The following is a 7,842-nucleotide window of genomic DNA, read 5'->3' on the forward strand; positions in this document are numbered from 1 at the left end:
TCAAATTAAAACATTATAAATTTCAATTAAGCAGAAAAATATTCAGAGAGCACAAAATTAGAACACCATAGCCAGCCACCATTTTTTAGAGAAGACCTACCAAGATAGCATTTTAGATGAAGCCAAAAACAGTGACGACGTTATGAACATGTCATCGATATTAAATTCCAAAAAAATTATAAATTACAAGTTTAGAATTACAAGTTTAGAATTTACATTTTACATTTGTTCTCAATAGAACTTTATTTCAAAACTGTTATTTTAAATTTATTTATCCTCTATGCTATTTATAATGATCTGTTAACTCTGTTTTGGTGATACCATGAAATGTGCAACACAATTATTTATGATAAATTCTCAGTTAAAAGTTGTCCGCATATCGATTACTCTGATATTTACTATCAAGTTTTATAGATCTCGAATTGAAGATTCTATTGTAATCGAGAAAAAATGTAATATTACAAAATTATGAAAGATATTTCATTCATTCAAAAAAAGCGAATTGAGTAAAATTGAATATCGCCATAGAGTAAAGTAAAGAGTGGGTCTCAGATGTAAAAAATTATGCTTGAAGTACAAAACAAACTACTATTCAACATTAAATGACTAATGGAGGATGTAAAAACTCAGTAGATAAAGCCTACTTATACCAAAACTAAAGTTATATTAATTTATTAGATAATACTAATTAATTCTTCTAGCTGTAGCTAGATTAATCTTGTAGCAGGGAAACTTAAGCTCGATTCCTACACAACAGTCACAGTGCAGCAGAATGATGAACTTTGCACACGTATCTCACATTAAATTTTTCATACAGTTACCATTGAATATGAAAAATGAGTTATTATGGGTGAAATATCCTGAAATCCATCAAATGTTTGACTATGTAATTTTGTTATTAACAACTACCTTAATTTATTTGAAAATTGATAATGCAATTGAAAATTCATAATTAATAATCTCTTGAAAATTATATATAATAAAATGCAATTATAAATAATTGAATGAATCCTATTAATTTGAAAATTTTAATTATTTTGAATAAATTTCAATCTCTAAGTAATTCATCAACAAATCAATTTATAAATGGAAAAATAATATTTTGAAGTAATGAAAAATTAATAATATTCAAAATAAATATTTATAATAATATTGATTATTTATTTATAATTTATTAATTTGATTTATTATGTATTGATTAATCAATAATTCAACCAATTTAATTTTTCAATTTCAATAATTTATTAATCAATTTAAAATATTCATTTTGTCAAAATCACATGAATAAATTTCATTGAAGTTGAAAATTCTCAGCAAAAGTTCTCATTTTTATTTATTGAAAAATCACAAAAATATACAGATAGAATAAATTCGCATTCAAAATATATGTCAACAGCTGATTGGGATGGCTGCAACATTGCTGATGACAAGCGCGCGTCCTAGTGGAAAGAATCATATCCAAGTTCGTTTCATCCAGCTAAGAAGTACTAAAAACAGGATTCAAACATGTAGACTTATATATGACTCAAATGACTGAAAAATGTTCGAAGCAAACTGGAGAATATTTATAAAAATAACAGAGACAACAGAGAATATTTATGATAGTATTCTAATGTTTTTTTATTATGTTTATTTACATTGATATCGAACAGTAATTATTTAACCTCAAAATTCTAATTCAATAATGTGTATTTGCTACATTTCTCATTGCTTCCAGTTGAAATAATGATTATCAATAGAAAAGAAACATAATTTATCATTAAGTGATGAGGAGTAACTATTTAATTATGATTTAGATGAACATTATCCTTATTTTGGAATTCTAGATTGGGATTTTATCATAAATGTAGCCAATGAAATGATCCTTATCCAACCATAGTCATTGTTACCAACTTAATTTTTGTTTTTGCGCACTAATTCTCCATATAACCCTTCAACTATTTTGTGTTGCCATGTTGCAAATCTGGAGTAGCCAAAGTAATCACTTTGTGCACTAGTGCGGAGAAGTGATTCTTTGCGTTCTGTAATCAGTGCAGGAATGATCACTTTTCAAGGTAATTGTAGGAAAATATAATTCCCATAAGTTCTAATTGGAATATTCCTATTTAGTCCGGCCGAGCTAAATATAATATTTGTAATAATAATCTCATTCGATGGGAATTGTATTTGCACTCCCTGTTGTGTTGGAATCCAGCAGTTTAACTGCTCCTTTTTTAATTTCATTATATGCGTAGAGGTATGAATTTAACTAGTATTTCTCCGAAGTAGGGTGGCATTTTCCATGAACCCGTAGTCTACATTGCTTTAAGGCTGAAGTGGTTAATTTCTATCCTTTTGTATGTTTGTAATTAGTACCTATGCAAAACAGCTTTTGATGTGTTTAAAAATGTTCTTATGGATGAAAATAATGAATTAATGTGAATTGATGGAAGTTGAAGAGTTTTTAAATGAACGGCCACCCTCCATGAATTTGAGTCCGGCCAGGACTCAGAACTTTGAGTCCGGACTCTTTTGATGCCTACAAACTTTCTAACTCCACTTAAATTTAATTATTTTTATAGGTGAGCAGCAGACCTGCTAAGGATAAATATTTCATTGTCATGATATTGAATATAAAATATTGATTTATGATATTAAATATTGAATTCTGTCATGAACTGTGATTAATGAGTCACTAAAATTCAGTAATAAACTAAATTAACAAACACTGGCAAACATTGTCTGTTTATGATGAATTGGATATTTAATGAATTTATAATAGACACAGTCCCTGTTAATTTCAGTATATAATCCTATAAAAAAAAATTAATTGTAAAATACCTTACTGAATGATAGAAACGCATTTTCTGATGAATTCCAATAATAATAATATTAAATGAAAAAGACTAAGAAATTGTCGAAAAACCACAGATTTATTGATACTTAGGAAGACCGGCTCCGGTTATTACACCATATTGTCAATCTCTGATAAACTGAGATTGTTTATCAGAGATTGACAATGGTGTAATAACCAAAACCGGTCTTTCTAAGTATTAATAAATCTGTGGTTTTTCGACAATTTCTTAGTCTTTTTCATTTAATATGAATAATTACCTCACTATCAACTTCAAAAAAATCCAATAATGTTCAACAAAAAAAAAAAACATTATTTGAATATTAAAAAAAGGAAACTAATAAATTGTGTACCTATTACTGAAAAATTCACGTTACCTGCAAAGAACTTTGTGCGTAGGTAAGTGACTATATTTATACAAATAGTTTGAAATCAATCAGTTTGCAACTGAACTCTGAGCAAATTGATTAGTTTGTTGATGTCCTGTTTTTGCGAGTTAGTGGTCGAAAGACACGCCGAGTTTCTCGAGGTCATCAGCGGTTGAAGGTATAGCAACCAGCAATTCTAGTCGAAAAAGTGATTAAACCCACCTAGATTACTTTGTATAGTAACTGAGTAAAACACGCTTCAGTCGCCTTATAAGTAATACTGGCCAATTTCAAATCGATTTACTCAGTTCAGCCTTTTTATGTTTGTAGTTGCTGATGGACGGCTATCATTATCGGTTTCTTTCGTCTGCTTTTCGACTCTCGTTGTATGTAGTGCAATGACTTTTCACAGATACGTCGTGGGTGACAAAGCAAATCCTAGTCATTCAATGAAAAGAAACATATCAGTTTGACTTTAGAATGAGGATTTCCTCTACAATAATTTATCAGGAAAATACAGAAAGTAATCAGTGCTTGAATTGAATAGTAGGCTACCTATAATCTTAGTGAGGCCCACGTTATAATGGCAGTGGAGAAAGATAGGAGAACAATGTTGCCGATCCTCACTGTCAATGCCTTCTTGACGGTAGCTGATACAGGTTTATTAATGTAATATTATCTGTTCATCCTCGTTTAAAATAATCAATTATATTTTATCAAGCAAGAAATTATATTTTTCAATAATTTCATAATGAATTTTCATAATTAGATGAAATATTTTGTGAATTGATTAATAATTCTACATTGTTGAAAGCCGATCTGGCAACAGAGCGAAGCGATAGAGAGATATCCGCTTTGTTGAATGACAAACAAGGATAGCAATACCATTGCCAATCAAACACTGCCATTATAACGTGGACCTCAATATAGGCCCACTTTAGCCTAATTTAATGGCAATTCTGAAGTTTTGAAGAAATACTTGAGTAGGCCTACTACTCATATACTTAGTAGGTTATATATAATTGTAGCATAGAAAATCTATCCAATGTGGAATGACATTACTTGGATCCAATTGGTCTAATCTTTTATTTGAGTACGGTAACAGTAGTTATTCAAATAAAAGTTAAGTTGCTTCTTTCAACGGTCTTTATTGAACTGTATCTGGGATATGGGATAACACAGATACCGTGTACCGTGTTATGATCTCGCATCAATTCTCTATTATTATACGGTACGTATTATTGCAGTTACATCACCTGTGTACAGTATATCGTTTTTGGAGGGCAAAGAATTTTTTTAAAATATCCAATTCTCTTCTAAAGAGCAGTTTATAGTCCTCGGGATTTTCTCTAAATTCTGTTGTCAATAATAATGTATTACCGTACTCAAATTACTAAAAATAAATAAATAAATAATAGTAGTTTATGCAACTATTTTAGTAGTTTATACAGTGGTTTTTACAATATTAAAAAATGGCTCTGGACTTCTCTTATGTATCCAAACATACAGAGTGAGTCATATGGGAACCCTTCAATAAGTTGGAGACAGTTGTAGATATAATACTGTAACTTTCAGGATAAGTTATTGGTCAAACACTCAACCTTTTGAAGTACAACTGAATTTCAACCCCTCATAAGGGGGTGACTTAGGGGTTATTATAACTCGAATATTTTAAATGTAAACATCCATTGTGTGGTAAATCATTTTAAAGGCCTTTTTAAAACAAGAAAGATGGCATCAATAAAGATATTCTATGCGATACTTTTGTATCAAAAATGGCAGCTGATTGAAGTTTTGGTTTTTGAAGTAATGAGGGGTTGTAACTCAAATATTTTGAATGAAAATACCCATTTTGTGATACATAATTTTAAAACCCTTTGCAAAACGAGAAGGATGATATCAATGAAAATGTTCTATGATAGTTTTATCCAAAATTGCGGCTGATTGAACTTTATATAGATTATTTCTTTAAAAACTGAAACTTCAATCAGCCGCCATTTTGGATACAAGTATCATAGAACATTTTAATTGATGTTATATTCCTTCTTTTAAAAAGGTCTTAAAAATGATGTACTACACAATGGGTGTTTACATTTAAAATATTCGAGTTACAACCCCCAAGTCACCCCCTCATGAGGGGTTAAAATTCAGTTGTACGTCAAAAGGTAGAGTATTGGCCAATAACTTATCTTGAGAGTTACATCTGCAACAGTGTCCAATTTATTGAAGGGAACCTATACTCTGAAGGGAACCTAGACTCACTCTGTGTATTAAAACAACAATATTTTTTTAATATTGCATGAAATGTTTTGTAATTCTTGTAAAAACATATTTTGTACCATTTTACATTTTTCGCATCATTGTCATGATATTCTATGAAATATTAATTTTCTGCAATATTTTAAAAATATTATAAAATGATTTGTGAGCAATATTGCAAAAATGTTTTAGCAAAATTTCCATAATCTCAAGTGCAATTAACTTGTAAGATCAATAAAGTGAACTCATCACAGTAAAATCACTCAAGTAAACTTTTTGCAGTACCTGAAGCTTCTTCAAGAACATTTCTAGCATTTTGTATAAAATACATTTTGTACAAAATAATTTATACAATATTTTGAAGACCTTACAAGTTAATTGCAGTAAATAATATGAAAATTTTTCTAAAACATTTTTGCAATATTAATCACAAAATATTTTAAAATATTTTAACTATAGGCTAATATTGCAGAAATTTTGTGAAAATTTCTTGAACAACGTAAAATGGTGCAAAAATATTTTGACAAGAATTACAAAATATTTTAAACAATATTTTAAAATATTGTTGTGCTACTAGGGTACTACTTTCCAATACTTTCCAATCAAATCAATCAATCAATTCGGGAATGGAATAGTTGGGACTGTGAGTCTTGATCATTTAATGATCATCAAAATTGTTGAATAAATAAATAAAATTGAATGAATTTTGAATTACAATAACAAAGAAACTATATTAGATCATTATTATTATTATCAGTAACTGTACATTATTGGTTTACGTTAACAGTACTATTTTTATACAAATTGAAGTTGTATACTCATTGAAATTGACAATAATTGAAACACTCGGTATGATCATGTTTCCGTAGCTAAGCTCAAAATATTCATTGTAACATTTCTTCGCTTTCATAATGATAATTATTATATTAATATTTAAACCATGAAAATTGATCACAAATAATTCAATAAGACAAAGACATCAAAAATGAATATCGTGATAGAAATTACCTTCTAGTCTGTTCAAACTGCCATGAGCCCTGTAAGATTATGCCGACCCTCGCTCCCCCACGCGAAGGCACACACGTCCGGCCATTGATATACTATGTATACTATGTAGTATACACGTAGGCAGACCGTCCCTTTACTCACACACACAAAATGAGACTGTGTGTGAGTAGTGGGAGGGTCGGCCTAATCCTTCGTCAGAGCTCATGGCTGTTTGGACAGAGTATAGTGTAAACAATGCTTCAGAATTATAATGTAACTTTAAAATGTAACAATTCCAATTGTCCATCAAACGATTCGATTTCTAGAGTTCTAGAAACCGTGCATTAACAATTAAAAAGTAGGCTAAAAGGTTAGATTAGGGGCTAGGTTTTTGCTTGAGAAAATTTGCTGGAATTATTAAACATTTTTTATATTGAGTATGTACGCACGATTTGCACCTATACAAATTACGAGATTGATTACGAATTAAAATAATTTAATTGAAAATCATAAGAGGTTATAATAATAATAGTAATAATAGGTATACTTATAGCCTAATAATAATAGAATATGAATAATCATACTATAGCATAATCATGGTTTTCATAGAACAAATGAAAAAAGATAGAAAGATGAGACATATAAATGCGCCTGCTACTCCAGTTCAGTGGTCAGCCTCCGTTAATAAATTGTAAAATAAATGAGTTCAAAAATCTTGGAGTTTCGGAATCCACCGTTAAAACAACGAAAAATAACTCTGTATTTTTATTTAAAATAGGTACCAATTCAACATGAATAACCAGAAAATCATTATAACAACCAGAGGCACCAGAAGATGGAATAAGTCGCCGAAATATATAGTGCCTTTGGTTAATGTTTCAATAGTTTAAATACGTTTTAGTATTAATCTTTTTGCTCGACTTAAAAGTATTTATGTTCTACAGGTATGGTTGCACCCCTCTAAATATAGAACCACTGGCCACCACATGTGGGCACCACTCTGATGCTGTAGTAGTTATTATATCAACAAATCTATTTATAAAAAAGTGGAATAAAAGTAACTTCAAGTCAGAGGGAAGTCTGAATTGAATTTTAAGAGGTGTACTTATTTCAGGCTTCATGAATGAAAAGCAGAATCTGTATGAATGATTAGAATCATTCAGTTTATCAGTTTTGATCAAGAATGATTAGTATTCTCGACCCAACAGCCTAACCTCTCAATAACGGATACCTCTCTACAACAATTTTCTTTTCATGATAATAAACTTCATTATACAGAGGATCAACTGGTTTTTTTTCTTATGTTGTTGACTGCAGACGAATGTGGGAACTTTAAAAGAACGAGGGAAATTTTGTTGTGGTGTCTGCAGGCAGGTGGCACTGGCACTGGAAGGC

This window comes from Nilaparvata lugens, chromosome X (assembly GCF_014356525.2).
Source record: "Nilaparvata lugens isolate BPH chromosome X, ASM1435652v1, whole genome shotgun sequence".
Classification (NCBI taxonomy): Eukaryota; Metazoa; Arthropoda; class Insecta; order Hemiptera; family Delphacidae; genus Nilaparvata; species Nilaparvata lugens.